We start from the raw sequence: 27,335 nt of genomic DNA on the forward strand, positions 1-27,335 counted from the left end.
TGCAAGTTCAGAAATAAATTTATGCCCAAAAATTTTAAAAGAATTCAATGCATTTAAAATTGAATAAAATGGCAGCAAATCAGACACTTTGCAGCAGTAATGTCATTTGCAATCAATCAATCAATCAATCAATCAATCAAAGAAAATAATTAATGAAGTACCTTTCAGGTAGAGTCAGTCACAGCATCAGGCCACGTCCAACTGTCAATTTTCTCTTTGCTAGCTTGCCAGGTGCAGCAATCTTCTCTGTTGGTCGGTCAGTCCTCTGTCTCTTTCTTTCAACTGAATTGGAAAGGGGTGCACCGATCCTGGAAGTAATGCAATACCAGGTCAATGCGTGGAGTGGACAGAGCAAGCTCCGATTCCAGCTCCCTGTTCTAAAAATCCATTTAATATATGGTCCCCAGATAGGGGACGTATCAGATATTAAACTGATAAGAACAGATTTTTTTTGAGTTCAAAGCCACAAGGGCCAATTTTATTAACCATCAAGATTAAGTTTACATACAAGGATAAAAATTAGAAAATTACACAAAGAAACACACTCATACATATTTTACATTCATAAAACATAAAAGAATCCGGCTCGGTACTCAAGTTGGAAACATGGCGGCACTAGACAAGGTTCTCCACTCCTCGTAAAACCAGTACTTTATTAGGGAGGGAGCCTTTCTTTTGTCTAAAACATAGTATAAATACATTTCGCTAAAACAGAGGTATAAGACATCATGTGCAGTTAAAACGTCCCGTTTAAAAATTAAAATGTTTCTCGCCGCCCAGAGCGCGCCCTTTGCTGAATTTATGGTCTTCCATGCCGTCATCTGATGTCTCTGGGAGGGGCACTTAAAAAGTCCATAAAAGATAGCTTCGGAAGTTAAAACCTGGAGGCCCGCCATCTTTCTTAAAAGTGGTAAAACCAAAGTCCAGACGTCTTGAGCAAACTTGCAATCCCAGAATAGATGTTGAATGGTTTCATCGTGATTGCATCCAGTCCTTGGGCAGATGGCGGACCTCACGTAGCCCCTCCGGTGTTGGAATGCCCGGCATGGAAGACATCTGTGGGCGCAGCTCCAGGCGAGATCCCTTTGAGAATTAAAAAGATACGGTGCGTTAATTAGGGTCCATGCGGTCTTGCTTTTTTGTTCATTTAAATTTAAAATTCTACACATTACCTCCGTACTCCTAAGCTCCACAATTAATTTTTTACTATTTCTCAGAATTTCCGTGCTCTTTTCTTTTAATTTATATAAGGTCACTATTTTATCAATTATACTGTAATGTGAATTGAGGTTAAAAGAGTATGGTGATGTAAAAGATATTTCAAACCATTTTAATTTTCTCATATAAAACCCCAAATGATACCTTGTAAAATATGACCAATGATGGTTTTTAAAAAGAGCATTAAAAGTGAAGCTAAAATACTTGATTAAAAGGAACCTGTTAAAATCCGGGAAGTCCCTCCCCCCATTTTTCTTATGTTTTACGACTTCCTCTCTTCTCAATTTCTCCATTGGAGAACTCCAGAAAAATGTGTAACATCTTTTAGTAATTTTCCTTAGCATATTCGTAGGGGGAGGGAAAACCATGCTTAAATAAAGTAAAATCGGTAAAATCACCATTTTTAAAACCAGAATTTTACCTTCCATGGAAAGCTTCCTTAAGTTCCACATACATAGTTTAGCATTTACCTTGTCTGCCACCATGTTCCAACTTGCCACTCCATCATTTGACTCGCTGAAAGAGACACCTAAAATGGTTACAGACTCTAAAACCGGGACAGGCACGTCTCTAAAATCCATCTCCTTCCCGACTTTTAAAATGGAACTTTTATTAAAATTAACTTTAAAACCAGAGGCGCAACAATAAAACTCGATTTGTCTAAGAGTTTTTAAAAGCGAAGGGGTGTCCCTGCAGAATACGGTGACATCATCCATGTACCCCACTGCTTTAGCCTCGACGCCCGCCCCCCCTGGGAGGGGGACACCACGAATCTGCTTATCGCGTCTTAAAACAATTAAAAGAGGCTCTAGTGCACAGATAAAAAGCAGTGGGGACAAGGGACACCCCTGTTTGACCCCTGATTCCAATAAAAACTCCTCTGTCTTAAAACCATTAATTAAAACTTGGCTTGTACAACCATCATAAAAAGCCCGTAATGAGGATAAAAAACCTTCAGGAATGCCCATTTTCCTTAAAACTTTAAAAAGATAAAAATGCGAAACTCTGTCGAATGCCTTTTCGAAGTCAATAGAGAGAATTGCTAATTTGTCCTTTCGGTTTTTAATGTCCTCAATAATATCCCTTACCAAATTTAAACTATCCCAAATGCTTCTACCTGGTATGGCGCAGACTTGGTTGCTGTGAATAATTTCTCCTGCGACGTTTTTTAAACGGGTAGCACATAGCTTTGCCATTATCTTGTAGTCTGCATTCAGGAGCGTGATCGGCCTCCAGTTCTTGAGATCACTCTTATCTCCCTTTTTATAGATCAAGGTCACTACTCCTTTTTTCCAGGAATTAGGGATTTTTTTGGACCTAAAAACTTCTAAAAACAAATTAAAAAGGTCATTCTTTAAAATCTCATAAAATTTCGCATAAAACTCAATGGGCAAACCATCCAGTCCGGGCACTTTCCCTGCCTTAAAACTTTTAATAGTGTCTAAAATCTCCCTTTCATTGGGTTCACGAGATAAAAGACTCTGTGAGGCGGGATTTAAAACAGTTGTAATCTCTTTCAGCGAGTCAGCTAAAAAAGACTGATCCACGGGTTTGGCACTAAAAAGATTTGAATAAAAACCATGGACTTTGTTTAAAATATTACGAATATCAGTTTCACTATCGATTTCGGCTATGTGCTCTTTTTTTGCATTAATTTTTTTAAAAAAATATCTCGAGCACTTTTCATCCTGCTCAACATGTTTTGCCTTGGAATTAAAAATAAGCTCATTACCTTTCTTTTCCAGGCACCTTTTAATTTCGTTTTTTAAGGCTACAATCTCCTGCTCCACCTCCATGCCATGATTTTTAAAATAATAAAAGGTCTGTAAACGAGTGTTAAGATCGTCATAAAAAGCCCTCTTTTCTTTGGCCAGCCTTATCCCCCATTTATTAAAAAACTTACGAAACTTTCCTTTCATCTCCTCCCACCAGGTCACTATAGGGAGTTGGGGGTCTTTCTGCTGCCTGTGAAAAGAATAAAACCTTTTAAAACTTTCTGCCACCCGTGGATCGTCTAGTAGGGAAACATTTAATCTCCAAGACTTTAAACCATTAAAATAAGTATTTCTAAGAACAACAGTAAAGTTTAAAATCTTATGGTCCGAGAAGGCATTAGTTAAAACTTCGCATCTAGATGGCAGTACGTCCTCAGAGCATAAAACATAATCAATTCGTGAACTACAAGTCGCGTTGCTCCAGGTGGCGCCGGCTTCCTCCGGCATGCCCCGGTTACAACATTTGTATACGTCGGTTAATTTGTGGTCTAAAATCATGTTTTTAAGCATGCCGGAGGTTTTGTCATAATTACGACTTACGCTACTTGTCAGCCGGCGCTCACCTTTGAGGACGGTATTAAAATCCCCGGCCAAGATGAGGGGTTCAGCGGAGCTTATGTATAAATTTAAAACCTCCATCATCTCGGCCCTTTGTTCCTTATTTGGGGAAGCATAAAAATTTAAAAACTGCCATCTAGTGCCGTTAATAAAAGCCTTAACCAGTAAAATCCTTCCCGGTAAAATCTCTTGAATAAAATCAATTAAAATGTTTCCCCTAAAAAGAATGGCGACCCCGGCGGATCCGGGCTCGTTAGACCCGGACCACGCAGATGTACCGTAAGTCCAGTCCTTTTGGTAACATTCGTAGCTGGAACGGTGAGGGATGCAGCACTCCTGAAGAAAAAAAACTGAAGCAGATAAAAGCGATAAATAGTTCATTAAAACCACTCGTCGTCTTCTGCTGCTTGCACTGCGGATATTCAGGGTAACTCCTTTAAGCTCTGCCATGAGTAATGTTTTTGGGAAAAAGAACACAAGATTTCAAAATACCACGTGATCCAAGAAGGTCTTTCTTCTGGACTTTAAATACAACATGTCAGTCTTCTGGCCCACCAACCCGCCTAAAAATCGGGAATTCCTCTCCGCCCAAGTCCGACATGGGGGAGAAGGAGGGGAAACTAACATCTGTATCCACACCGCAGAGAGCCTCGCAAAAGGTTCCCGCGTCATCCGGGGTTGCCCAACCTTCCACCTGGGTCTCAGGGGGCTGGGCGTTTATATCCTCGCCACTTACTGCATCGTCAGGAGGCCTACCAGGGGAACCCACCTCCCCCCTCAAGCCCCCGGTGGGCTGGTCTATAGGGGGAGGGGGCTGTGCACATGGGGGGGTATCCCCGAAACCCATTAGGTCAGAGACCGAACTACCACTCGAGCCGACCACCGCGGGTTTCCCCGCCGTGTCTTCTCCACCGGGCAGCGCCGTCCCTTCATTCCTAGGCACAAAGTTTAGGTTAGGCTCCATTGAAAAAACCCGTGTTTCCCCCGTCTCAGACCCGGAAGCTCTTTTGGGCTTAGATAGGGGCACCGGCTGGCTCCCGGACCTTGTGCTCGTCCCCTTGCCTTTCTGGGCCGTCCCAGCACCCGTCACGGCATGCACATACAGCTTTTTAAGCTTTTTGGGTGCCTGGCCTGGAGCCCCACCAACATCCCCGGACTCTGCGGTCCTCTCCCTTGGGGCCCTCTTACCTCCGGTATTTTTCTCAGATGTATCCATCTGATCCCCCTCCTGGCGGGTCGGCGGGGCCTCTGCTGGAGGGTCAGCAGTTTCCATTGGGGCTTCCTCCTTCTTCTTTCCTCCCGTGGTCTCCTTCTCCTTTGGCACACTGGTAGATGCATTGGCAGACTCATTGGCAGGCTCATTAGCGGGCATGTCATCACCTTCCCTTCTGTTGTGCGGGCACTCTCTGTATATGTGTCCCAGCTGTTGACAGAAGTTACAGCGCCTATCGCCTTTACACTCCCGCATGTAGTGCTCTGTGCTTCCACAGTTCCTGCAAGTTACATCACATTTATCTTTAGTGTGTCCGTACTTGCCACAGCCTTTGCAGAAGTCCTGCATCCCTCGATAAAAGAGGTCACCATTCACGGTACCGAGCCGGAAACGGGCAGGCGGCAGAAGAGGTCTTCCATCCTCGCCAATCCTTAAGGTCACCATAAAAGTCCATTTAACACTCCAGATACCACACTCATTCTCGATACGGCCTTTGAACTCGACATCTGAAAAAAAGAATTTAACAAAACGTATCACTAACTCATCAGAAACCAGGGGTGAGTACATCTTGATGGTCAATAAAGTTTTTTCCTCATGATGTAGCAGTATTGTTACGCCCAACTGGTCCAGTTCTCGCCACTTCACCCTGGCTGCGTCTAAAGCGGCTCTCCAGTTACCGGGCTTTCGGAAAGTAACATCGTAGTCTCCACGTTTTTGGTAGTCCTGCATGGCCAGGATGTCCCTTTTCTGGACCTGGAGGACGCCCTCCAGTACCTTCTCAACCACGAATCTAACGGGGGTAAGACCCGCAGTTCCTCCATTGAGGTGGATCCTCAAGGAGTTGGGGATGCGCACATAAGGTGGTACTTGCTCAAAAGGCGCAACCATATTTGCAACAACGGGTTGCAACTGTGGCAACGGTAGCCAAAACTGTCTCTCCAATAACCACTATGGGTATATTGAGAACTCTTCTGGGGGGATCCCTTCTCGTTCCTCCGGGACTAAGCCTCCCCCCCTATAGCAGCAGGTGGGTGAAGTCCGGGCAATAAACCCGGACGATCCCACCAGGCCGAGGGGAAGGGTACCCGGAGGTCCTATACTCCAGCAAATCCCAAGTAACCAGGCTACAACAAGACAAGGTCACTTGATCTTTGCCAAAAGGCCGAGAAGCGATGGCAAGCGCTCGGCACCTGTTCTGGCGCCCTTCCGTGTTCACTGTGCACCGCTCAAGGTGTGCACCATGCTGCTGCAGCCCTATTTTGTTTTTTTTTTTGTTTTTTTTTCCTTTCCCTTAATGAAGTAGAAATCAATTAGCTTGTGCAGGTTTTCCCTACCTGCCACCAAAAGTGAAAAAAAAGAAAAGAAAAACTTTTGTGCAAGGCAAAGTGACATGTGCAAATGTTATCTTGTGACGCCAGCGGATTTTGCCGAATTTTGCGAATCTGCATAAACCACTCCCACCGTTTGACCACACCCATTCAAGTGTCCGGTCAAGTGCAAGTTCAGAAATAAATTTATGCCCAAAAATTTTAAAAGAATTCAATGCATTTAAAATTGAATAAAATGGCAGCAAATCAGACACTTTGCAGCAGTAATGTCATTTGCAATCAATCAATCAATCAATCAATCAATCAAAGAAAATAATTAATGAAGTACCTTTCAGGTAGAGTCAGTCACAGCATCAGGCCACGTCCAACTGTCAATTTTCTCTTTGCTAGCTTGCCAGGTGCAGCAATCTTCTCTGTTGGTCGGTCAGTCCTCTGTCTCTTTCTTTCAACTGAATTGGAAAGGGGTGCACCGATCCTGGAAGTAATGCAATACCAGGTCAATGCGTGGAGTGGACAGAGCAAGCTCCGATTCCAGCTCCCTGTTCTAAAAATCCATTTAATATATGGTCCCCAGATAGGGGACGTATCAGATATTAAACTGATAAGAACAGATACTACACTTGATCTTAGCCAGAAGGCCGAGAAGCGATGGCAAGCGCTCGGCACCTGTTCTGGCGCCCTTCCGTGTTCACTGTGCACCGCTCAAGGTGTGCACCATGCTGCTGCAGCCCTATTTTGTTTTTTTTTTTGTTTTTTTTTCCTTTCCCTTAATGAAGTAGAAATCAATTAGCTTGTGCAGGTTTTCCCTACCTGCCACCAAAAGTGAAAAAAAAGAAAAGAAAAACTTTTGTGCAAGGCAAAGTGACATGTGCAAATGTTATCTTGTGACGCCAGCGGATTTTGCCGAATTTTGCGAATCTGCATAAACCACTCCCACCGTTTGACCACACCCATTCAAGTGTCCGGTCAAGTGCAAGTTCAGAAATAAATTTATGCCCAAAAATTTTAAAAGAATTCAATGCATTTAAAATTGAATAAAATGGCAGCAAATCAGACACTTTGCAGCAGTAATGTCATTTGCAATCAATCAATCAATCAATCAATCAATCAAAGAAAATAATTAATGAAGTACCTTTCAGGTAGAGTCAGTCACAGCATCAGGCCACGTCCAACTGTCAATTTTCTCTTTGCTAGCTTGCCAGGTGCAGCAATCTTCTCTGTTGGTCGGTCAGTCCTCTGTCTCTTTCTTTCAACTGAATTGGAAAGGGGTGCACCGATCCTGGAAGTAATGCAATACCAGGTCAATGCGTGGAGTGGACAGAGCAAGCTCCGATTCCAGCTCCCTGTTCTAAAAATCCATTTAATATATGGTCCCCAGATAGGGGACGTATCAGATATTAAACTGATAAGAACAGATACTACACTTGATCTTAGCCAGAAGGCCGAGAAGCGATGGCAAGCGCTCGGCACCTGTTCTGGCGCCCTTCCGTGTTCACTGTGCACCGCTCAAGGTGTGCACCATGCTGCTGCAGCCCTATTTTGTTTTTTTTTTTGTTTTTTTTTCCTTTCCCTTAATGAAGTAGAAATCAATTAGCTTGTGCAGGTTTTCCCTACCTGCCACCAAAAGTGAAAAAAAAGAAAAGAAAAACTTTTGTGCAAGGCAAAGTGACATGTGCAAATGTTATCTTGTGACGCCAGCGGATTTTGCCGAATTTTGCGAATCTGCATAAACCACTCCCACCGTTTGACCACACCCATTCAAGTGTCCGGTCAAGTGCAAGTTCAGAAATAAATTTATGCCCAAAAATTTTAAAAGAATTCAATGCATTTAAAATTGAATAAAATGGCAGCAAATCAGACACTTTGCAGCAGTAATGTCATTTGCAATCAATCAATCAATCAATCAATCAATCAAAGAAAATAATTAATGAAGTACCTTTCAGGTAGAGTCAGTCACAGCATCAGGCCACGTCCAACTGTCAATTTTCTCTTTGCTAGCTTGCCAGGTGCAGCAATCTTCTCTGTTGGTCGGTCAGTCCTCTGTCTCTTTCTTTCAACTGAATTGGAAAGGGGTGCACCGATCCTGGAAGTAATGCAATACCAGGTCAATGCGTGGAGTGGACAGAGCAAGCTCCGATTCCAGCTCCCTGTTCTAAAAATCCATTTAATATATGGTCCCCAGATAGGGGACGTATCAGATATTAAACTGATAAGAACAGATACTACACTTGATCTTAGCCAGAAGGCCGAGAAGCGATGGCAAGCGCTCGGCACCTGTTCTGGCGCCCTTCCGTGTTCACTGTGCACCGCTCAAGGTGTGCACCATGCTGCTGCAGCCCTATTTTGTTTTTTTTTTTGTTTTTTTTTCCTTTCCCTTAATGAAGTAGAAATCAATTAGCTTGTGCAGGTTTTCCCTACCTGCCACCAAAAGTGAAAAAAAAGAAAAGAAAAACTTTTGTGCAAGGCAAAGTGACATGTGCAAATGTTATCTTGTGACGCCAGCGGATTTTGCCGAATTTTGCGAATCTGCATAAACCACTCCCACCGTTTGACCACACCCATTCAAGTGTCCGGTCAAGTGCAAGTTCAGAAATAAATTTATGCCCAAAAATTTTAAAAGAATTCAATGCATTTAAAATTGAATAAAATGGCAGCAAATCAGACACTTTGCAGCAGTAATGTCATTTGCAATCAATCAATCAATCAATCAATCAATCAAAGAAAATAATTAATGAAGTACCTTTCAGGTAGAGTCAGTCACAGCATCAGGCCACGTCCAACTGTCAATTTTCTCTTTGCTAGCTTGCCAGGTGCAGCAATCTTCTCTGTTGGTCGGTCAGTCCTCTGTCTCTTTCTTTCAACTGAATTGGAAAGGGGTGCACCGATCCTGGAAGTAATGCAATACCAGGTCAATGCGTGGAGTGGACAGAGCAAGCTCCGATTCCAGCTCCCTGTTCTAAAAATCCATTTAATATATGGTCCCCAGATAGGGGACGTATCAGATATTAAACTGATAAGAACAGATACTACACTTGATCTTAGCCAGAAGGCCGAGAAGCGATGGCAAGCGCTCGGCACCTGTTCTGGCGCCCTTCCGTGTTCACTGTGCACCGCTCAAGGTGTGCACCATGCTGCTGCAGCCCTATTTTGTTTTTTTTTTTGTTTTTTTTTCCTTTCCCTTAATGAAGTAGAAATCAATTAGCTTGTGCAGGTTTTCCCTACCTGCCACCAAAAGTGAAAAAAAAGAAAAGAAAAACTTTTGTGCAAGGCAAAGTGACATGTGCAAATGTTATCTTGTGACGCCAGCGGATTTTGCCGAATTTTGCGAATCTGCATAAACCACTCCCACCGTTTGACCACACCCATTCAAGTGTCCGGTCAAGTGCAAGTTCAGAAATAAATTTATGCCCAAAAATTTTAAAAGAATTCAATGCATTTAAAATTGAATAAAATGGCAGCAAATCAGACACTTTGCAGCAGTAATGTCATTTGCAATCAATCAATCAATCAATCAATCAATCAAAGAAAATAATTAATGAAGTACCTTTCAGGTAGAGTCAGTCACAGCATCAGGCCACGTCCAACTGTCAATTTTCTCTTTGCTAGCTTGCCAGGTGCAGCAATCTTCTCTGTTGGTCGGTCAGTCCTCTGTCTCTTTCTTTCAACTGAATTGGAAAGGGGTGCACCGATCCTGGAAGTAATGCAATACCAGGTCAATGCGTGGAGTGGACAGAGCAAGCTCCGATTCCAGCTCCCTGTTCTAAAAATCCATTTAATATATGGTCCCCAGATAGGGGACGTATCAGATATTAAACTGATAAGAACAGATACTACACTTGATCTTAGCCAGAAGGCCGAGAAGCGATGGCAAGCGCTCGGCACCTGTTCTGGCGCCCTTCCGTGTTCACTGTGCACCGCTCAAGGTGTGCACCATGCTGCTGCAGCCCTATTTTGTTTTTTTTTTTGTTTTTTTTTCCTTTCCCTTAATGAAGTAGAAATCAATTAGCTTGTGCAGGTTTTCCCTACCTGCCACCAAAAGTGAAAAAAAAGAAAAGAAAAACTTTTGTGCAAGGCAAAGTGACATGTGCAAATGTTATCTTGTGACGCCAGCGGATTTTGCCGAATTTTGCGAATCTGCATAAACCACTCCCACCGTTTGACCACACCCATTCAAGTGTCCGGTCAAGTGCAAGTTCAGAAATAAATTTATGCCCAAAAATTTTAAAAGAATTCAATGCATTTAAAATTGAATAAAATGGCAGCAAATCAGACACTTTGCAGCAGTAATGTCATTTGCAATCAATCAATCAATCAATCAATCAATCAAAGAAAATAATTAATGAAGTACCTTTCAGGTAGAGTCAGTCACAGCATCAGGCCACGTCCAACTGTCAATTTTCTCTTTGCTAGCTTGCCAGGTGCAGCAATCTTCTCTGTTGGTCGGTCAGTCCTCTGTCTCTTTCTTTCAACTGAATTGGAAAGGGGTGCACCGATCCTGGAAGTAATGCAATACCAGGTCAATGCGTGGAGTGGACAGAGCAAGCTCCGATTCCAGCTCCCTGTTCTAAAAATCCATTTAATATATGGTCCCCAGATAGGGGACGTATCAGATATTAAACTGATAAGAACAGATACTACACTTGATCTTAGCCAGAAGGCCGAGAAGCGATGGCAAGCGCTCGGCACCTGTTCTGGCGCCCTTCCGTGTTCACTGTGCACCGCTCAAGGTGTGCACCATGCTGCTGCAGCCCTATTTTGTTTTTTTTTTTGTTTTTTTTTCCTTTCCCTTAATGAAGTAGAAATCAATTAGCTTGTGCAGGTTTTCCCTACCTGCCACCAAAAGTGAAAAAAAAGAAAAGAAAAACTTTTGTGCAAGGCAAAGTGACATGTGCAAATGTTATCTTGTGACGCCAGCGGATTTTGCCGAATTTTGCGAATCTGCATAAACCACTCCCACCGTTTGACCACACCCATTCAAGTGTCCGGTCAAGTGCAAGTTCAGAAATAAATTTATGCCCAAAAATTTTAAAAGAATTCAATGCATTTAAAATTGAATAAAATGGCAGCAAATCAGACACTTTGCAGCAGTAATGTCATTTGCAATCAATCAATCAATCAATCAATCAATCAAAGAAAATAATTAATGAAGTACCTTTCAGGTAGAGTCAGTCACAGCATCAGGCCACGTCCAACTGTCAATTTTCTCTTTGCTAGCTTGCCAGGTGCAGCAATCTTCTCTGTTGGTCGGTCAGTCCTCTGTCTCTTTCTTTCAACTGAATTGGAAAGGGGTGCACCGATCCTGGAAGTAATGCAATACCAGGTCAATGCGTGGAGTGGACAGAGCAAGCTCCGATTCCAGCTCCCTGTTCTAAAAATCCATTTAATATATGGTCCCCAGATAGGGGACGTATCAGATATTAAACTGATAAGAACAGATACTACACTTGATCTTAGCCAGAAGGCCGAGAAGCGATGGCAAGCGCTCGGCACCTGTTCTGGCGCCCTTCCGTGTTCACTGTGCACCGCTCAAGGTGTGCACCATGCTGCTGCAGCCCTATTTTGTTTTTTTTTTTGTTTTTTTTTCCTTTCCCTTAATGAAGTAGAAATCAATTAGCTTGTGCAGGTTTTCCCTACCTGCCACCAAAAGTGAAAAAAAAGAAAAGAAAAACTTTTGTGCAAGGCAAAGTGACATGTGCAAATGTTATCTTGTGACGCCAGCGGATTTTGCCGAATTTTGCGAATCTGCATAAACCACTCCCACCGTTTGACCACACCCATTCAAGTGTCCGGTCAAGTGCAAGTTCAGAAATAAATTTATGCCCAAAAATTTTAAAAGAATTCAATGCATTTAAAATTGAATAAAATGGCAGCAAATCAGACACTTTGCAGCAGTAATGTCATTTGCAATCAATCAATCAATCAATCAATCAATCAAAGAAAATAATTAATGAAGTACCTTTCAGGTAGAGTCAGTCACAGCATCAGGCCACGTCCAACTGTCAATTTTCTCTTTGCTAGCTTGCCAGGTGCAGCAATCTTCTCTGTTGGTCGGTCAGTCCTCTGTCTCTTTCTTTCAACTGAATTGGAAAGGGGTGCACCGATCCTGGAAGTAATGCAATACCAGGTCAATGCGTGGAGTGGACAGAGCAAGCTCCGATTCCAGCTCCCTGTTCTAAAAATCCATTTAATATATGGTCCCCAGATAGGGGACGTATCAGATATTAAACTGATAAGAACAGATACTACACTTGATCTTAGCCAGAAGGCCGAGAAGCGATGGCAAGCGCTCGGCACCTGTTCTGGCGCCCTTCCGTGTTCACTGTGCACCGCTCAAGGTGTGCACCATGCTGCTGCAGCCCTATTTTGTTTTTTTTTTTGTTTTTTTTTCCTTTCCCTTAATGAAGTAGAAATCAATTAGCTTGTGCAGGTTTTCCCTACCTGCCACCAAAAGTGAAAAAAAAGAAAAGAAAAACTTTTGTGCAAGGCAAAGTGACATGTGCAAATGTTATCTTGTGACGCCAGCGGATTTTGCCGAATTTTGCGAATCTGCATAAACCACTCCCACCGTTTGACCACACCCATTCAAGTGTCCGGTCAAGTGCAAGTTCAGAAATAAATTTATGCCCAAAAATTTTAAAAGAATTCAATGCATTTAAAATTGAATAAAATGGCAGCAAATCAGACACTTTGCAGCAGTAATGTCATTTGCAATCAATCAATCAATCAATCAATCAATCAAAGAAAATAATTAATGAAGTACCTTTCAGGTAGAGTCAGTCACAGCATCAGGCCACGTCCAACTGTCAATTTTCTCTTTGCTAGCTTGCCAGGTGCAGCAATCTTCTCTGTTGGTCGGTCAGTCCTCTGTCTCTTTCTTTCAACTGAATTGGAAAGGGGTGCACCGATCCTGGAAGTAATGCAATACCAGGTCAATGCGTGGAGTGGACAGAGCAAGCTCCGATTCCAGCTCCCTGTTCTAAAAATCCATTTAATATATGGTCCCCAGATAGGGGACGTATCAGATATTAAACTGATAAGAACAGATACTACACTTGATCTTAGCCAGAAGGCCGAGAAGCGATGGCAAGCGCTCGGCACCTGTTCTGGCGCCCTTCCGTGTTCACTGTGCACCGCTCAAGGTGTGCACCATGCTGCTGCAGCCCTATTTTGTTTTTTTTTTTGTTTTTTTTTCCTTTCCCTTAATGAAGTAGAAATCAATTAGCTTGTGCAGGTTTTCCCTACCTGCCACCAAAAGTGAAAAAAAAGAAAAGAAAAACTTTTGTGCAAGGCAAAGTGACATGTGCAAATGTTATCTTGTGACGCCAGCGGATTTTGCCGAATTTTGCGAATCTGCATAAACCACTCCCACCGTTTGACCACACCCATTCAAGTGTCCGGTCAAGTGCAAGTTCAGAAATAAATTTATGCCCAAAAATTTTAAAAGAATTCAATGCATTTAAAATTGAATAAAATGGCAGCAAATCAGACACTTTGCAGCAGTAATGTCATTTGCAATCAATCAATCAATCAATCAATCAATCAAAGAAAATAATTAATGAAGTACCTTTCAGGTAGAGTCAGTCACAGCATCAGGCCACGTCCAACTGTCAATTTTCTCTTTGCTAGCTTGCCAGGTGCAGCAATCTTCTCTGTTGGTCGGTCAGTCCTCTGTCTCTTTCTTTCAACTGAATTGGAAAGGGGTGCACCGATCCTGGAAGTAATGCAATACCAGGTCAATGCGTGGAGTGGACAGAGCAAGCTCCGATTCCAGCTCCCTGTTCTAAAAATCCATTTAATATATGGTCCCCAGATAGGGGACGTATCAGATATTAAACTGATAAGAACAGATACTACACTTGATCTTAGCCAGAAGGCCGAGAAGCGATGGCAAGCGCTCGGCACCTGTTCTGGCGCCCTTCCGTGTTCACTGTGCACCGCTCAAGGTGTGCACCATGCTGCTGCAGCCCTATTTTGTTTTTTTTTTTGTTTTTTTTTCCTTTCCCTTAATGAAGTAGAAATCAATTAGCTTGTGCAGGTTTTCCCTACCTGCCACCAAAAGTGAAAAAAAAGAAAAGAAAAACTTTTGTGCAAGGCAAAGTGACATGTGCAAATGTTATCTTGTGACGCCAGCGGATTTTGCCGAATTTTGCGAATCTGCATAAACCACTCCCACCGTTTGACCACACCCATTCAAGTGTCCGGTCAAGTGCAAGTTCAGAAATAAATTTATGCCCAAAAATTTTAAAAGAATTCAATGCATTTAAAATTGAATAAAATGGCAGCAAATCAGACACTTTGCAGCAGTAATGTCATTTGCAATCAATCAATCAATCAATCAATCAATCAAAGAAAATAATTAATGAAGTACCTTTCAGGTAGAGTCAGTCACAGCATCAGGCCACGTCCAACTGTCAATTTTCTCTTTGCTAGCTTGCCAGGTGCAGCAATCTTCTCTGTTGGTCGGTCAGTCCTCTGTCTCTTTCTTTCAACTGAATTGGAAAGGGGTGCACCGATCCTGGAAGTAATGCAATACCAGGTCAATGCGTGGAGTGGACAGAGCAAGCTCCGATTCCAGCTCCCTGTTCTAAAAATCCATTTAATATATGGTCCCCAGATAGGGGACGTATCAGATATTAAACTGATAAGAACAGATACTACACTTGATCTTAGCCAGAAGGCCGAGAAGCGATGGCAAGCGCTCGGCACCTGTTCTGGCGCCCTTCCGTGTTCACTGTGCACCGCTCAAGGTGTGCACCATGCTGCTGCAGCCCTATTTTGTTTTTTTTTTTGTTTTTTTTTCCTTTCCCTTAATGAAGTAGAAATCAATTAGCTTGTGCAGGTTTTCCCTACCTGCCACCAAAAGTGAAAAAAAAGAAAAGAAAAACTTTTGTGCAAGGCAAAGTGACATGTGCAAATGTTATCTTGTGACGCCAGCGGATTTTGCCGAATTTTGCGAATCTGCATAAACCACTCCCACCGTTTGACCACACCCATTCAAGTGTCCGGTCAAGTGCAAGTTCAGAAATAAATTTATGCCCAAAAATTTTAAAAGAATTCAATGCATTTAAAATTGAATAAAATGGCAGCAAATCAGACACTTTGCAGCAGTAATGTCATTTGCAATCAATCAATCAATCAATCAATCAATCAAAGAAAATAATTAATGAAGTACCTTTCAGGTAGAGTCAGTCACAGCATCAGGCCACGTCCAACTGTCAATTTTCTCTTTGCTAGCTTGCCAGGTGCAGCAATCTTCTCTGTTGGTCGGTCAGTCCTCTGTCTCTTTCTTTCAACTGAATTGGAAAGGGGTGCACCGATCCTGGAAGTAATGCAATACCAGGTCAATGCGTGGAGTGGACAGAGCAAGCTCCGATTCCAGCTCCCTGTTCTAAAAATCCATTTAATATATGGTCCCCAGATAGGGGACGTATCAGATATTAAACTGATAAGAACAGATACTACACTTGATCTTAGCCAGAAGGCCGAGAAGCGATGGCAAGCGCTCGGCACCTGTTCTGGCGCCCTTCCGTGTTCACTGTGCACCGCTCAAGGTGTGCACCATGCTGCTGCAGCCCTATTTTGTTTTTTTTTTTGTTTTTTTTTCCTTTCCCTTAATGAAGTAGAAATCAATTAGCTTGTGCAGGTTTTCCCTACCTGCCACCAAAAGTGAAAAAAAAGAAAAGAAAAACTTTTGTGCAAGGCAAAGTGACATGTGCAAATGTTATCTTGTGACGCCAGCGGATTTTGCCGAATTTTGCGAATCTGCATAAACCACTCCCACCGTTTGACCACACCCATTCAAGTGTCCGGTCAAGTGCAAGTTCAGAAATAAATTTATGCCCAAAAATTTTAAAAGAATTCAATGCATTTAAAATTGAATAAAATGGCAGCAAATCAGACACTTTGCAGCAGTAATGTCATTTGCAATCAATCAATCAATCAATCAATCAATCAAAGAAAATAATTAATGAAGTACCTTTCAGGTAGAGTCAGTCACAGCATCAGGCCACGTCCAACTGTCAATTTTCTCTTTGCTAGCTTGCCAGGTGCAGCAATCTTCTCTGTTGGTCGGTCAGTCCTCTGTCTCTTTCTTTCAACTGAATTGGAAAGGGGTGCACCGATCCTGGAAGTAATGCAATACCAGGTCAATGCGTGGAGTGGACAGAGCAAGCTCCGATTCCAGCTCCCTGTTCTAAAAATCCATTTAATATATGGTCCCCAGATAGGGGACGTATCAGATATTAAACTGATAAGAACAGATACTACACTTGATCTTAGCCAGAAGGCCGAGAAGCGATGGCAAGCGCTCGGCACCTGTTCTGGCGCCCTTCCGTGTTCACTGTGCACCGCTCAAGGTGTGCACCATGCTGCTGCAGCCCTATTTTGTTTTTTTTTTTGTTTTTTTTTCCTTTCCCTTAATGAAGTAGAAATCAATTAGCTTGTGCAGGTTTTCCCTACCTGCCACCAAAAGTGAAAAAAAAGAAAAGAAAAACTTTTGTGCAAGGCAAAGTGACATGTGCAAATGTTATCTTGTGACGCCAGCGGATTTTGCCGAATTTTGCGAATCTGCATAAACCACTCCCACCGTTTGACCACACCCATTCAAGTGTCCGGTCAAGTGCAAGTTCAGAAATAAATTTATGCCCAAAAATTTTAAAAGAATTCAATGCATTTAAAATTGAATAAAATGGCAGCAAATCAGACACTTTGCAGCAGTAATGTCATTTGCAATCAATCAATCAATCAATCAATCAATCAAAGAAAATAATTAATGAAGTACCTTTCAGGTAGAGTCAGTCACAGCATCAGGCCACGTCCAACTGTCAATTTTCTCTTTGCTAGCTTGCCAGGTGCAGCAATCTTCTCTGTTGGTCGGTCAGTCCTCTGTCTCTTTCTTTCAACTGAATTGGAAAGGGGTGCACCGATCCTGGAAGTAATGCAATACCAGGTCAATGCGTGGAGTGGACAGAGCAAGCTCCGATTCCAGCTCCCTGTTCTAAAAATCCATTTAATATATGGTCCCCAGATAGGGGACGTATCAGATATTAAACTGATAAGAACAGATACTACACTTGATCTTAGCCAGAAGGCCGAGAAGCGATGGCAAGCGCTCGGCACCTGTTCTGGCGCCCTTCCGTGTTCACTGTGCACCGCTCAAGGTGTGCACCATGCTGCTGCAGCCCTATTTTGTTTTTTTTTTTGTTTTTTTTTCCTTTCCCTTAATGAAGTAGAAATCAATTAGCTTGTGCAGGTTTTCCCTACCTGCCACCAAAAGTGAAAAAAAAGAAAAGAAAAACTTTTGTGCAAGGCAAAGTGACATGTGCAAATGTTATCTTGTGACGCCAGCGGATTTTGCCGAATTTTGCGAATCTGCATAAACCACTCCCACCGTTTGACCACACCCATTCAAGTGTCCGGTCAAGTGCAAGTTCAGAAATAAATTTATGCCCAAAAATTTTAAAAGAATTCAATGCATTTAAAATTGAATAAAATGGCAGCAAATCAGACACTTTGCAGCAGTAATGTCATTTGCAATCAATCAATCAATCAATCAATCAATCAAAGAAAATAATTAATGAAGTACCTTTCAGGTAGAGTCAGTCACAGCATCAGGCCACGTCCAACTGTCAATTTTCTCTTTGCTAGCTTGCCAGGTGCAGCAATCTTCTCTGTTGGTCGGTCAGTCCTCTGTCTCTTTCTTTCAACTGAATTGGAAAGGGGTGCACCGATCCTGGAAGTAATGCAATACCAGGTCAATGCGTGGAGTGGACAGAGCAAGCTCCGATTCCAGCTCCCTGTTCTAAAAATCCATTTAATATATGGTCCCCAGATAGGGGACGTATCAGATATTAAACTGATAAGAACAGATTTTTTTTTTTTTTTTTTTTTTTTTTTTTTTTTTTTTTTTTTTTTTTTTTTTTCCATATCTCTCAGATATGGATTGGTACTGGGCAAATACTTTATCAGTCCAATCCATTCATCATTCAGATTTGGGTTATTTTCGCAATTTTAATTTTAACAGAGTTTACAGAAAGGAAAAACACAAACAAATCAAGTTAACAGACTTCTCCATTTGGAGAACTTCCAGAACCCTTCCGCATCCAGGTTTTTACTTGCGTCCACCTGATAGTGAAAATAAAGCTTTTCCAAGACCATATTACGACAATCAGTTATGCTCAATTCCTCTTTTTTAAACACGTAAATATTTCTGCTATTCCACAGAACCTCTTTTACACAGGACAAAAAGATCCATAGAACCCGTGCTTTGACGCTTCTTAGTTTCACCAACCCATACATCACAAACTCTCCCGACAAACATTCCAACCCAGTCATTTCCTTACATACACCGTTCACACTCTTCCATACTTGCCTCGCATACTGACATCCCCAAAAGAGATGGTGGACGTCCTCCTCACCAGCACATCCGGTTCTGGGACAGTTTGCGGAAGTCGCCAAGCCCCTCCTATGTTGAGAGCACCTGACCGGCAAAACATTTTGAGCCGATAACCACATTACGTCTTTCTGCGCATTTGATATGTCATATTTATATATTTTATCCCACACTTCCTTTGCTTTTGCGGAAGTTAGGCCAAGTATGGGACACTGTACCTGGTTGGTACACAATTTTGAAAGACTTTTTTTGTCAGACACAAATCTAACCATAGGGATATGTTCCAACTGGTGTTTTTTAAGGAAGTCTGCAGCATATGTGTACTGCTTAGGGCAGTGAAAGGCATATGGGCAATTTTTATAATCAATAGGCCAGTTTAAGTGCCTTACTACTGTACCGGCCAAGTACCTTACCATGCATGCAGCTTTGGTCTTTTTCTGCAATGAAAGTACAAAAAATTTTACATAGTTTAAACCAATAAACACAGAGAGGTCTGGGAAGTTTTGTCCCCCCAGCCTCCTAGATTTGCATAGAACCTCCCGTCTAGCTTTCTCCACCGTACTGCCCCAGAAAAAAATAAACAACAATCTACATGTCTTTTTGAGAAACATATCATTCGGTGGGAAGACAGTAGCCACGAACAGGATCATAGGGAGAATTATACTTTTAATTACAAGCAACTTGCCTGTGAATGTGAGCTCCCGTAGCCTCCAGAAGCTGAATTTGCTTTGAATTTTTGACTGGAGTTCCTCCCAATTCTTTAACCCCTTAAGGTCCTCACTGTATTTAATACCAAGGATTTTGATATCCCCGGACACCTTTTGCATGTCAGGGTCAGTGATGTTTGTATTGAAGAAAAAAGGCTTGAATTCACTTTTTTGCCAGTTAATTTTGAAACCAGTACCCACACAAAATAAACTTACACACAACTTCGCTCTCTGCACATCACACATATTCTCACACAACACACACACATCATCCATGTACGCTAGAACCTTTATTGCACACCCCTTGGAGCCTGGAATAAATACGCCTTTGATTACTTTGTCAGCGCGTATCATGGACAGTAGCGGTTCTATGGCGCAGACAAATAACATGGGGGACAGGGGACAACCCTGCCGCACCCCAGACGCCACCACAAACTCACCACTCACCATCCCATTCACTAACACGCAACTCCTTGCACCTTCATACAACCCATACAATAAACGCACAAATTTCTCAGGCAAACCCATCCTCTCTAACAATTTAAACAAGTACTCGTGACCCACTCTGTCAAACGCCTTTTCGAAATCAAGCGCGCACACTATCATACCTTTCCCTCGCTCCTTACAGTCCACCAACACATCTCTCATACATACCGTATTCTCATGCATACTTCTCCCCGGTATAGCACAGGTTTGCTCCTCCTGGATGACGTGATGGATTACTTGCCGCAGCCTGTTGCCCAATATTTTGGCGAAGATTTTATAATCTGCGTTAAGCAGCGAGATAGGACGCCAATTCGCTACATTTTTCTTGTCCCCCTTTTTAAAGAGGAGCTTCACCGTGCCTTTTTTCATTGCCGCAGGCATACTCTGTCCCTCAAACAAGCTTACCATCACTCGCACTACTTCCGCACCAATCATATCCCAGTACCATACGTAAAATTCATTTATCAACCCATCACACCCAGGCGCCTTATTCTTACTCAACTTTCTCACCACATCCCCAATCTCACTTACTGTCACATCATCCAACAAAACACCACTCTCACTCTCAGGCACCTTATTCACAACCACATCCAAAAAGTCATCATCCACCCCCAGATCACACACCTTCCTTTCAAACAACCTAGCATAAAAATCACGCACCACACCCAACATCCCCTCACCATTCACTTCAGCCCCATTCACACCATACACACCTTCCATAACATCCTTGCCACTGCACATTTTTTTGAAAAAGTAGGTTGTACACTTTTCATTAAACTCTTTATGCTTTACCCGGGACCTAAATTGAATTTCCTTTCCTTTGTTAATAAACCAGTTGTTTACCAGTTGCTTTTCTTTATTTAAGGCAGCCTGGACATTGTAGCCCAGCTCCTTTATTTTTTGAAGATAAAGCAGTCTCTTGCACTGCCAGTAATACCTGAGACGCCGTTCTTTGGCGTTTTTACGTCCTTCCCTCTTAAAGAAGGAGGAAATTTTAAACTTTACCCACAACCACCATTCAATAATGTTGGGGAATGAGCTGATTTTTTGTTTCCAGCCGTTATAGCTGGCTGCGAACCTTTTTTTAACAGCGGGGTTGCGCAATAATCTGGCGTTTAACCGCCACAACCCACGTCCATACTGGACTTGGCCCACCTGAAAGGTGGCGACCATGCAGACATGGTCCGAAAAGCATACACGATCCTGTGTAAGGTTTGTACACTCTACAGTTTTACCAGATGTCAAGAAATAATCAATTCGGGACGCGGTTTTCCCGCTATCCGAGAAATATGTATCACCCGCGTCTTTTACACCACCAACATCTACCAGGTTAAATTCACTCAGTAGAGATTTGAGTTTGTTACCAGTTATATCCGTACCTGATTGCTTGGCACAGCCTCTACTCACTTTGTCATACGTGCAGTTATAGTCACCACACATGATAACTGGAGTCGTACCCTGTAAATAAAAACGTAATTTCTCAAACAATGCTAACCTGTTGTTTTTACAAGTGTGAGCATATGTGTTGATGAGGCGGAAATCCCAACCTAGGTATGAAAGCCCCAGCATGATACACCTGCCAGGTTCAATAACAGAAAAATTTTTAACACAAATATCAGGGTTTTGCAATAATACCCCCACCCCGTCATTTTTGTTGCTGCTTGTGTAAGACCACTTAGCGATACCGTTCCATTCGTTCCGTCGCGGCATGCGGTTTAGGCCGCACTCTTGAACGCAAACTATGTCGCACTTTTTAGTGGCCAGGAAGTCCAAGATGGCAGATCTTCTCCCTGCAGCAGAAAAAACCCTCACGTTCTGAGAGCAAATCTTGAGTGAGGCTGGCATTGAAAGAAGATGTTAGTGGGTAACACGGAATTCACACTTGTCAGGTACCTGACCGAAACTGCGTGATGCGTTTTAACTCATCAATTCCTCCCTCCTCCAGGTAACTCGTCCCCACAGATGATGCCGGGGACAGCGGAGACACCGGAGCGGCAGGAGAAGCAGGAGAAGCAGGAGAAGCAGGTAATATGGGCAAAAATACAGGCTTTGCTAATTTGGGTATTGCAGAAGCAGAGCTCCCAGCATGCTCTGGGTCGACTTTCTGCTTCTTAGCAGAGGAAACTTCTGGCAGTTTGGACTTTAACCCCCTCACTGCTGCAGCTGGTTTGGCAGCCTGGGTTGGCGGAATGACATCAGATAGTTCCATGGATTCAATAACTTCAGAGGGGCGCACCCCGCTTACACTGGGGGACACCACCTCCTCCACCATCTCCTCCAAGGCAGAGTCCAGAACATCCATTGCGTCCCGTACAGAGGTTAATACAGGGGTCTCGGGTATTACAGTTGGCCCGGGCGGGGTCACAAGCACAGCCTCTGCTACAGCCACGGCCGTAGCCGAGCTGCACGCTTCAGCTGCGCCCATTAACCCCTCCAATGCCGCCGCTTGTACCTCACCCAGTATGTCTGACTCGGCGTAGTCCGGCGGGTCAGTCACAGCCGCAGCGGCGCCCCCAACAGCAGGGGCGCTCACCACACTGGCGTAACTTCGCCGCTCCAGACTCCTGCCCATCCGCCCCTCCATCTCAAGCCGGAATAAGACTTCCTCAGAGGCCTCTGGACACCTCCTGCAGGTATGTCCCGTATCTCCACATATGTCGCATTTACGCACCTCAGTGCACTTGTCAGCTCTGTGACCTGTCGCCCCACAGTTCCTACATGCCTCACCCACATCGCAGGATTCCTTTGTGTGGCCAAAACGATGACAAATACGGCAATACTGTGGTTGGCCGGGATAACTCAAAAACCCCCTCTCTCCAGCTAATGTAAAGTTTGCTGGAGGGTGCATAACTCCACCAATTCCGCTTGGGTCCGGTTTGAATTTAACCCAATACTTGGAAAATCCAGTGTAAACCCCTCTATAGTTTTTCTGGTCCACTGCCCCCCTTACAGAGGAGCAGTAGTGCCCCAGAAATGCTTTAACCAACTTTCTCTCCAAATATGGGTTATACATATGTACAGTCACAACCTTTTCAAATTGAGAGAACAGAGGGATCACAGTAAAGTCTTGCAAATAAGCATGGTTGGCAAACTTTTTGGTGTTCTCAAAGGTATTAAGGCAGAGTCCACCTTCATAAAATGACACGTCAAAAGTCTTTATGTGGTTAAATTGCTGGATGCAATAAACTTGCTTAACATCAACCTGCAACAATTCCTCCAGTACCTTTTCAATGAAGTGTTTCAAACCTGCTTCTCCAGTGATGCTTTTTTGACAGACGAACCTGATGGTATGGCGTTCCGATGTCATGGTTTCCTATGGAAAAAATGCCCTTGGCACGAAAATGGCTCCGGTCCTTTCCAGAAGGCTAGGGCGGACCCCCGATCACACCGGCTCTCCCACCCAGACCAAGCTATGACACTTGGTCTTAGGCATAAGGCCGAGAAGCGATGGCAAGCGCTCGGCACCTGTTCTGGCGCCCTTCCGTGTTCACTGTGCACCGCTCAAGGTGTGCACCATGCTGCTGCAGCCCTATTTTGTTTTTTTTTTTGTTTTTTTTTCCTTTCCCTTAATGAAGTAGAAATCAATTAGCTTGTGCAGGTTTTCCCTACCTGCCACCAAAAGTGAAAAAAAAGAAAAGAAAAACTTTTGTGCAAGGCAAAGTGACATGTGCAAATGTTATCTTGTGACGCCAGCGGATTTTGCCGAATTTTGCGAATCTGCATAAACCACTCCCACCGTTTGACCACACCCATTCAAGTGTCCGGTCAAGTGCAAGTTCAGAAATAAATTTATGCCCAAAAATTTTAAAAGAATTCAATGCATTTAAAATTGAATAAAATGGCAGCAAATCAGACACTTTGCAGCAGTAATGTCATTTGCAATCAATCAATCAATCAATCAATCAATCAAAGAAAATAATTAATGAAGTACCTTTCAGGTAGAGTCAGTCACAGCATCAGGCCACGTCCAACTGTCAATTTTCTCTTTGCTAGCTTGCCAGGTGCAGCAATCTTCTCTGTTGGTCGGTCAGTCCTCTGTCTCTTTCTTTCAACTGAATTGGAAAGGGGTGCACCGATCCTGGAAGTAATGCAATACCAGGTCAATGCGTGGAGTGGACAGAGCAAGCTCCGATTCCAGCTCCCTGTTCTAAAAATCCATTTAATATATGGTCCCCAGATAGGGGACGTATCAGATATTAAACTGATAAGAACAGATTTTTTTTTGATTTACTAGCCACTAAGGGCCATTTTTTATTAAACATAGCAAAATAACAATGAAAAAACACTATTTCTCAATTTTCCATATTACTACACATACAACACACAAATGAACAACAACAAAAAACATCTGTACATCTCACAGTTTTTCACAATATTTAACAGTATTTTACACTTTTGTTTGTACCATTTTTTCCATTTCTTTCTCTCTCATTTCTTTTATTTCTTGTATTTTATCATACAGTTCTCTATTTTTCCTATATTTACCATTTTCATACGTTGGGGATATTCGCGCAGGGCATCCTCCCTCCAGGGCCATCATAAATAACACATCCATTTCATCCTCATTTAAAGTACGTTTTTCTAACACATCTCTAGCATAACGATCACTTATGTATTTCTCAAAAAACCTGTAATGACCTTCATGGAATGATTTAACTACTACATACCTACAGTGTCCATAATTACCCATACCCTTCTTTAACTTACTTGCTTCTCCTACCCATTTTTTTGTAAATACCTTCTCTCTAGGCTCCATACAACTAACTTCTCTTTTTTCCCTCACCTTCACTATCCTTATTCTATCTTTCCCTTCTACTGTCATTTCTGCATTACACATAATTGGCTCCTTCTCTATCACTTTTTCTACTACTAGTTCATATTTAAATTCTTGTTCCATACATATCATTTCTTTACATTTTTTATTACCGGGTTCCTGCATCTCATCACGGACAGGAGTTAAATCTGTAAAGGAAGCATCAGAAATAACAGACTCTGAAAAAACACTCTCAGTCTCTATTTTGTCCATGGAATTTCCTTCATCTGGCAACAAAGTCCCTTTTTTTTCCGTTTTCCTGGGGAATTTCCCCTTTGAGTCCTCCCAAAAGGCAAACCCAGTCTTACCATCAAACTGGATTGCTCCGTTAAATAAGTCCATGTCTTTCTCCTCAATCCATACGGAAAAACGTCTTTTACCAGTCCAATAACCAGCTTGATTCAATAAGTCCTTCTTGAACCTGCACATAGGCACATGAAGTCTCAAAAAGCCCATAATGTCCGCAGCACTCACAAAAGGGTCATCCATAGACACGACCAGCGATTTCCAGCCCCCGTGCAAGGAAGTCAAGCAGCTCACTCGGTCCCTGACTCCAGTGGTCCCGCCTCCGTACCATCCGAGGAAGGCCTCCGAACACAGTTGCTCCGAAGTGAAGGTGACATCGCAAGACCTCTTGGTGGCGTTCCATTGCATGGCCAGGACATCCTCCCTCCGAACCATCAAACGATCCTCCAGTATCCTCACCACCGACATCTCCGACCAGTCATCAGCTCTAGCGGCATCTTTCTTAAGGAAGAACCTCAGGCAGAACTTCTTCCGTCTTAGATCCATTGTAGATCTTTGATCTGTAAATAATCAGACCCTAGGAGTCTCAATAGATTCTCCAGGTGATCGCTTCTGGTTGCCCCGGGACTAAGCCTCAAACCCAATAGCAGCAGGCAGTTCCAGCCAGGCTATAAACCTGACTTTTCCTACCAGGCCGAGTAGAGGGTACCCGGGGCACCTCCGGCTAAGATCCTTGGCAGCACACAAACACTGAGCAGAATGTATGCTACACTTGATCTTAGCCAAAAGGCCGAGAAGCGATGGCAAGCGCTCGGCACCTGTTCTGGCGCCCTTCCGTGTTCACTGTGCACCGCTCAAGGTGTGCACCATGCTGCTGCAGCCCTATTTTGTTTTTTTTTTTGTTTTTTTTTCCTTTCCCTTAATGAAGTAGAAATCAATTAGCTTGTGCAGGTTTTCCCTACCTGCCACCAAAAGTGAAAAAAAAGAAAAGAAAAACTTTTGTGCAAGGCAAAGTGACATGTGCAAATGTTATCTTGTGACGCCAGCGGATTTTGCCGAATTTTGCGAATCTGCATAAACCACTCCCACCGTTTGACCACACCCATTCAAGTGTCCGGTCAAGTGCAAGTTCAGAAATAAATTTATGCCCAAAAATTTTAAAAGAATTCAATGCATTTAAAATTGAATAAAATGGCAGCAAATCAGACACTTTGCAGCAGTAATGTCATTTGCAATCAATCAATCAATCAATCAATCAATCAAAGAAAATAATTAATGAAGTACCTTTCAGGTAGAGTCAGTCACAGCATCAGGCCACGTCCAACTGTCAATTTTCTCTTTGCTAGCTTGCCAGGTGCAGCAATCTTCTCTGTTGGTCGGTCAGTCCTCTGTCTCTTTCTTTCAACTGAATTGGAAAGGGGTGCACCGATCCTGGAAGTAATGCAATACCAGGTCAATGCGTGGAGTGGACAGAGCAAGCTCCGATTCCAGCTCCCTGTTCTAAAAATCCATTTAATATATGGTCCCCAGATAGGGGACGTATCAGATATTAAACTGATAAGAACAGATACTACACTTGATCTTAGCCAGAAGGCCGAGAAGCGATGGCAAGCGCTCGGCACCTGTTCTGGCGCCCTTCCGTGTTCACTGTGCACCGCTCAAGGTGTGCACCATGCTGCTGCAGCCCTATTTTGTTTTTTTTTTTGTTTTTTTTTCCTTTCCCTTAATGAAGTAGAAATCAATTAGCTTGTGCAGGTTTTCCCTACCTGCCACCAAAAGTGAAAAAAAAGAAAAGAAAAACTTTTGTGCAAGGCAAAGTGACATGTGCAAATGTTATCTTGTGACGCCAGCGGATTTTGCCGAATTTTGCGAATCTGCATAAACCACTCCCACCGTTTGACCACACCCATTCAAGTGTCCGGTCAAGTGCAAGTTCAGAAATAAATTTATGCCCAAAAATTTTAAAAGAATTCAATGCATTTAAAATTGAATAAAATGGCAGCAAATCAGACACTTTGCAGCAGTAATGTCATTTGCAATCAATCAATCAATCAATCAATCAATCAAAGAAAATAATTAATGAAGTACCTTTCAGGTAGAGTCAGTCACAGCATCAGGCCACGTCCAACTGTCAATTTTCTCTTTGCTAGCTTGCCAGGTGCAGCAATCTTCTCTGTTGGTCGGTCAGTCCTCTGTCTCTTTCTTTCAACTGAATTGGAAAGGGGTGCACCGATCCTGGAAGTAATGCAATACCAGGTCAATGCGTGGAGTGGACAGAGCAAGCTCCGATTCCAGCTCCCTGTTCTAAAAATCCATTTAATATATGGTCCCCAGATAGGGGACGTATCAGATATTAAACTGATAAGAACAGATACTACACTTGATCTTAGCCAGAAGGCCGAGAAGCGATGGCAAGCGCTCGGCACCTGTTCTGGCGCCCTTCCGTGTTCACTGTGCACCGCTCAAGGTGTGCACCATGCTGCTGCAGCCCTATTTTGTTTTTTTTTTTGTTTTTTTTTCCTTTCCCTTAATGAAGTAGAAATCAATTAGCTTGTGCAGGTTTTCCCTACCTGCCACCAAAAGTGAAAAAAAAGAAAAGA

General features: G+C 43.0%; 17 non-coding genes and 2 pseudogenes across 17 annotated transcripts; all 19 read right to left on the minus strand.

Annotated features, from left to right (window-relative positions):
* Positions 1 to 292: 292 nt before the first annotated feature.
* LOC142188353 (U2 spliceosomal RNA) lies at positions 293 to 482 on the minus strand. Its single transcript, XR_012712853.1, has one exon. It is a non-coding gene; the product is annotated as a U2 spliceosomal RNA (small nuclear RNA).
* A 6,069-nt stretch (positions 483 to 6,551) lies between these two features.
* LOC142188374 (U2 spliceosomal RNA) lies at positions 6,552 to 6,742 on the minus strand. Its single transcript, XR_012712870.1, has one exon. It is a non-coding gene; the product is annotated as a U2 spliceosomal RNA (small nuclear RNA).
* Positions 6,743 to 7,355: 613 nt separating this feature from the next.
* Positions 7,356 to 7,546, minus strand: LOC142188375 (U2 spliceosomal RNA). The gene has a single exon (XR_012712871.1). It is a non-coding gene; the product is annotated as a U2 spliceosomal RNA (small nuclear RNA).
* Positions 7,547 to 8,159: 613 nt separating this feature from the next.
* On the minus strand, positions 8,160 to 8,350 carry LOC142188376 (U2 spliceosomal RNA). Its single transcript, XR_012712872.1, has one exon. It is a non-coding gene; the product is annotated as a U2 spliceosomal RNA (small nuclear RNA).
* Positions 8,351 to 8,963: 613 nt separating this feature from the next.
* On the minus strand, positions 8,964 to 9,154 carry LOC142188379 (U2 spliceosomal RNA). Its single transcript, XR_012712874.1, has one exon. It is a non-coding gene; the product is annotated as a U2 spliceosomal RNA (small nuclear RNA).
* Positions 9,155 to 9,767: 613 nt separating this feature from the next.
* LOC142188380 (U2 spliceosomal RNA) lies at positions 9,768 to 9,958 on the minus strand. Its single transcript, XR_012712875.1, has one exon. It is a non-coding gene; the product is annotated as a U2 spliceosomal RNA (small nuclear RNA).
* A 613-nt stretch (positions 9,959 to 10,571) lies between these two features.
* LOC142188381 (U2 spliceosomal RNA) lies at positions 10,572 to 10,762 on the minus strand. Its single transcript, XR_012712876.1, has one exon. It is a non-coding gene; the product is annotated as a U2 spliceosomal RNA (small nuclear RNA).
* A 613-nt stretch (positions 10,763 to 11,375) lies between these two features.
* LOC142188382 (U2 spliceosomal RNA) lies at positions 11,376 to 11,566 on the minus strand. Its single transcript, XR_012712877.1, has one exon. It is a non-coding gene; the product is annotated as a U2 spliceosomal RNA (small nuclear RNA).
* Positions 11,567 to 12,179: 613 nt separating this feature from the next.
* Positions 12,180 to 12,370, minus strand: LOC142188383 (U2 spliceosomal RNA). The gene has a single exon (XR_012712878.1). It is a non-coding gene; the product is annotated as a U2 spliceosomal RNA (small nuclear RNA).
* Positions 12,371 to 12,983: 613 nt separating this feature from the next.
* Positions 12,984 to 13,174, minus strand: LOC142188384 (U2 spliceosomal RNA). The gene has a single exon (XR_012712879.1). It is a non-coding gene; the product is annotated as a U2 spliceosomal RNA (small nuclear RNA).
* Positions 13,175 to 13,787: 613 nt separating this feature from the next.
* Positions 13,788 to 13,978, minus strand: LOC142188385 (U2 spliceosomal RNA). The gene has a single exon (XR_012712880.1). It is a non-coding gene; the product is annotated as a U2 spliceosomal RNA (small nuclear RNA).
* A 613-nt stretch (positions 13,979 to 14,591) lies between these two features.
* LOC142188386 (U2 spliceosomal RNA) lies at positions 14,592 to 14,782 on the minus strand. Its single transcript, XR_012712881.1, has one exon. It is a non-coding gene; the product is annotated as a U2 spliceosomal RNA (small nuclear RNA).
* A 613-nt stretch (positions 14,783 to 15,395) lies between these two features.
* Positions 15,396 to 15,586, minus strand: LOC142188387 (U2 spliceosomal RNA). The gene has a single exon (XR_012712882.1). It is a non-coding gene; the product is annotated as a U2 spliceosomal RNA (small nuclear RNA).
* Positions 15,587 to 16,199: 613 nt separating this feature from the next.
* Positions 16,200 to 16,390, minus strand: LOC142188388 (U2 spliceosomal RNA). Its single transcript, XR_012712883.1, has one exon. It is a non-coding gene; the product is annotated as a U2 spliceosomal RNA (small nuclear RNA).
* Positions 16,391 to 17,003: 613 nt separating this feature from the next.
* LOC142188390 (U2 spliceosomal RNA) lies at positions 17,004 to 17,194 on the minus strand. The gene has a single exon (XR_012712885.1). It is a non-coding gene; the product is annotated as a U2 spliceosomal RNA (small nuclear RNA).
* Positions 17,195 to 17,807: 613 nt separating this feature from the next.
* LOC142188356 (U2 spliceosomal RNA) lies at positions 17,808 to 17,978 on the minus strand (annotated as a pseudogene).
* Positions 17,979 to 23,738: 5,760 nt separating this feature from the next.
* On the minus strand, positions 23,739 to 23,952 carry LOC142188355 (U2 spliceosomal RNA; annotated as a pseudogene).
* Positions 23,953 to 26,150: 2,198 nt separating this feature from the next.
* LOC142188391 (U2 spliceosomal RNA) lies at positions 26,151 to 26,341 on the minus strand. The gene has a single exon (XR_012712886.1). It is a non-coding gene; the product is annotated as a U2 spliceosomal RNA (small nuclear RNA).
* A 613-nt stretch (positions 26,342 to 26,954) lies between these two features.
* LOC142188392 (U2 spliceosomal RNA) lies at positions 26,955 to 27,145 on the minus strand. The gene has a single exon (XR_012712887.1). It is a non-coding gene; the product is annotated as a U2 spliceosomal RNA (small nuclear RNA).
* Positions 27,146 to 27,335: the final 190 nt, after the last annotated feature.

The sequence above is a fragment of the Leptodactylus fuscus genome, unplaced genomic scaffold (assembly GCF_031893055.1).
Source record: "Leptodactylus fuscus isolate aLepFus1 unplaced genomic scaffold, aLepFus1.hap2 HAP2_SCAFFOLD_421, whole genome shotgun sequence".
NCBI classification, from domain to species: Eukaryota; Metazoa; Chordata; class Amphibia; order Anura; family Leptodactylidae; genus Leptodactylus; species Leptodactylus fuscus.